The sequence below is a fragment of the Onthophagus taurus genome, chromosome 2 (genome assembly GCF_036711975.1).
Source record: "Onthophagus taurus isolate NC chromosome 2, IU_Otau_3.0, whole genome shotgun sequence".
Taxonomy (NCBI): domain Eukaryota; kingdom Metazoa; phylum Arthropoda; class Insecta; order Coleoptera; family Scarabaeidae; genus Onthophagus; species Onthophagus taurus.
Window position 1 is genome coordinate 29,708,865 of NC_091967.1, and position 4,294 is coordinate 29,713,158.

Sequence of the window (4,294 nt, forward strand, 5' to 3'; positions counted from 1 at the left end):
GGGATTTTGGTCCAGAACGCCCATAGCTGTAAGCGCGCTATTTATCGCTCAACAGATGTGCGTTGCACTGCCCACCGCTAGGTGACGTCACACGAGTTAAGCAACCAACAACTCTATCCATCGCTACACCGCCAGGTGGCGCCTCACGAGCTAGGCAACCAACAATACTACTACATTTGAATAAAATTTATTCCTAATTTCCTGCGCACGCGCATTCAAGCGACGGAAGGCACGCCTTTAAGCGCTCAGCAAATTTAAATTTCAAAAATATAACAGTCCGTCAGGTAAATTTATTTTATTCATTATATTATTTTTTTTAATTAAATGTATTATTCTTATTCATCATCTGCGAGCGAGTTTACCAAACTTTGGTTGGTACCCCTCCCTATACTTAATACATTGAGACGTGACGTCACCGCAGGATTGGCAGTTAGAGGGCGCCACGACCGCCATCTATAGTTTATCAGGCCAACCACACCCTTTTAGTTTCACCACCCACCGCTAGGTGGCGTCGCACGAGGTAGGCAACCAACAACACATGCGCGTGTGACGTCACGAAGGAATGAAGAAATACTTCTGCTACAGAACTCTCATTATTCCCCTACTTCGGCTGATATACTCTCCGTGTGAAACATTTTCACATCATTTTTCTTCAATATGGACGTTAGTTACTCCACCTAAGCAAAGTTCTGGAAGGCACTCATTAATTGCTGATTATGATGAAACTGTCAAGAATTCGATAAGATAATTAATTCACAGATTTTTTTTAATGATCTTCCTACCCTACAGATGAATTGTTTAATATTGTAAAAATTTATGAAAATGATAAATTTCAGGTCAGTGCCAACCCTGATATGATTAAATATCACATATTAGTTATTGTAGGTATATGAAGAGAGATCGACAGTGTGTTGACAGAACGTGATGATATAATTAGGTGGAGAAGAAGGTATTTGCTGACAATAAAAGATTGTCGTCGCCAAAATCGGCCAATGTATTATTTAGATGAAACATGGCTAAACGAAGGTGATATTAAACAAAAAATTTAGGTGGATGACAGTATAAAAAAAGTCGACGACAAGCGTTTGCAGAAGGACTGACTACAAGTTTACGGAATCCTGCAGGGGAAGGGAGAGGTCTTATCATTTTGCACATAGGATCTGAGGCTGGTTTTGTGAAGAATGGATTATTGCTTTTCGAAGGTAAAAAGACAACCGATTACCATAAAGAAATGAATGCTGAAGTGTTTGAAAGATGGTTTGATCAAATATTAACAGTGCTACCAGACAATGCTGTTATTGTCTCACGTAACAGATGAGATGGCTAAAAATTGCAACAAAACTGTTTTAAGGTTACCACCTTATGACTGCGAACTCAACCCTATTGAGTTGGTGTGGGCTCAGATACAAAATGAGGTGGCAAGTAATAATACTTCATTCAAATTAGCAGATTTCAGGGTACCTTTAGCACAGGCGGTTGTCCAGAATGTCACTATGGACAATTGGAAAGAATGTGTTGAACATGTAATTAAAGAAGAATGTGTGAGTTAGATGGGTTAATTCAGTGGTAGTCAACCTGGTCCCTACCGCCCACTAGTGGGCATTCAAGCTTTCATGCTGGCGCCACAGAACACGGAATGGAAACTTCGGACGTCTAGACTCTAGACGAAACAGACATGTACGAGCAAGCTAAACCGTTACGTTATCGAAATTAAAGTCAGTACGTAGTTTGTTACAAGTTGAACTTGCAATTAGAATTATATACTTATTTTTTTTTTTATTTTTATTAGGATTGGTCACGTCATCTCGTATCTCATAAAACCATTTTTTTTTTCAAACGCCTGCGAAAATTGTAAAAAATCGATTTTTTTTAATATAATGCAGCGTGAGACTAAATATGGGTTAAGCAACTAAAAAACAAGTATTTTGAAGACCCTTTTAGTAAGGAAAAAAACAGTACCGCCCTCCCTTAAAGTTGGATAGTTACTATTCGATCCCAACCCTATTTACATGAAATTAAAATTATATAAATTATGTATATATCACTTATGGTGGGTGGGAGTAGATAACACAATAAACGACTAAATTTTTAAATCATTCTGTTATGCAATTTGAATTTCTCATTGTATCTTCATTGGAATTATCTGAAATACATTATTTTCTTTTGAACCCGCACCTTTTATAGTGCCCTGCTTTTGTAGAGCGCACAGTTACGTTAAAGGGATTTTTAATGATTTCGCATGACATGGAAAAATAGAATATTCCTTTTATTATAAAAATTTGTGACATCTTTCCCTCCTTTATTTCTAAAACTCCAATTATAACGACGTTTCGGGAAATGTTCCCATCATCAGGTTAATAATACTCTTATCTAAAGAAACAAGAATTACTAAATTAAAACTAACATAGTTACTATTACAAACATGAAAAACAATCTCCATACACTTAAATCACAAATATTTTTGTTTAGTTTATAGAATATGATTTAAAATATCCGCATAATGGGCCCCTATTCTTCCTACATCAGTTTTAAAATTAACTGTTTTATTAGGAGTCAATCTTCATAACAAAAAATAATAATTAATGCGGATATTTTAAATAAATTAGTTATATAATAGAATACGGGAGAGAAAACAGGTTTCGGACAAAGCAATACAATTGTTATCTGACCTTATATGAAAAATTTTTCTTAGACTTGATTCGTAAGCACGATAAGATGTATCGGAATAAATTTAAGAAACAATTAATGATAAAAATTGATGAATAGTCTTAGGTAAGAATCATATTCTATAAACTAAACAAAAATTTTTGTGATTTAAGTGTATGGAGATTGTTTTTCATGTTTGTAATAGTAACTATGTTAGTTTTAATTTAGTAATTCATGTTTCTTTAGATAAGAGTATTATTAACCTGATGATGGGAACATTTCCCGAAACGTCGTTATAATTGGAGTTTTAGAAATAAAGGAGGGAATGATGTCACAAATTTTTATAATCAAATATACCAAAGCCTCCATAAACTAAAAATTATAGAATATTCCTTTTTTATACAGAGGCAGGTAAACCAAGACCTTCTTGAAAATTTGTTTGGCCAAATACATCATATGCGGGGGCAAAACGTAAATCCAACATGCCAGGGATTTGCGGATTCTTTTAAATCTTTATTGGTGAGGAAAATATTGTCCTCTCATCTAAGGAGAGCAAACTGTGAAGAAGACGAAAACCCTAATTTATTAAAGACAACCGCTTTTTTAAATGATATAAAAGAGCAACAAAACTTGTTTCAAGAGGAACTTTTATGGTATATACCCCAGAATATTGAAGATGATCATCCGTTACAAACATCTGTGTTTGCGTATGTAGAGGGTTATGTTGCGCGAAGAAGTATAAAACAGTTTGGCTGCAAATTTTGTGTTAACCACATCGTTAATAAGAGTCCTGACAAAACCACAACCGAAAATAGATTTATTACTGCAAAACAGTACGGAAGTGCGAAATTGGTGTACTGCTTTCCGACGTTTTTAGACTCATTAAAAAAATGTAATCACAATTTCTTATGTATTAGATAACCATTTTATTACATTACATTTAGCGAAAACCCTAAAACATTATTTAAAACAAAAAGTATGTTTTACATTTATATGTCATCATAAAGAAGATGTTATTAACTATATTTTAAATTTATTTATACAATTATTGTTATTTAATTTTTGTAAAAAAAATAACTAATTGTAAGTTTTAAAAGGAAAAGTATCGGATACACCGAGCAACAATAAAATTATTGTTCAAGCAAGTAATGTATATAATATACGGGACGAAGAAATAAATTATAAATTTTGTGCACAAATGCATTTAATTTGCCTTTATTTCTTGAATTTGTTCAAATTTTCACCAGTCAACATGAAAATGATAACTTTACTGTTATCATTTTCATATTGACTGGTGAAAGTTTGAAATCAATAATTAATAACTGTGAACTGTATAAAAATACTTTTAAATTTCGCGCTTTATTAAAAGTAGTAGGTACCACAGACCACTAGAGGCGTTGAAATCAATTTGACCAACACAATTGTGAGGAGTAATGCTTCTATATAGGTGTCCCGTTAAGGGTACGAAGCGGCTGTACCTCGACACCGGTAAGCCCTAGAGGTTTGGGAAAAAATCCTTACAGGCAAAGAGGACAAGGAAAATAGCCGGAAATTATTTTATGGATTAAAAAATGTTATAGCCTATGATCTTATTTCTTCCTGTTCTGACAAGGGCCTACAATACCATATATTATATGAATAAAATATA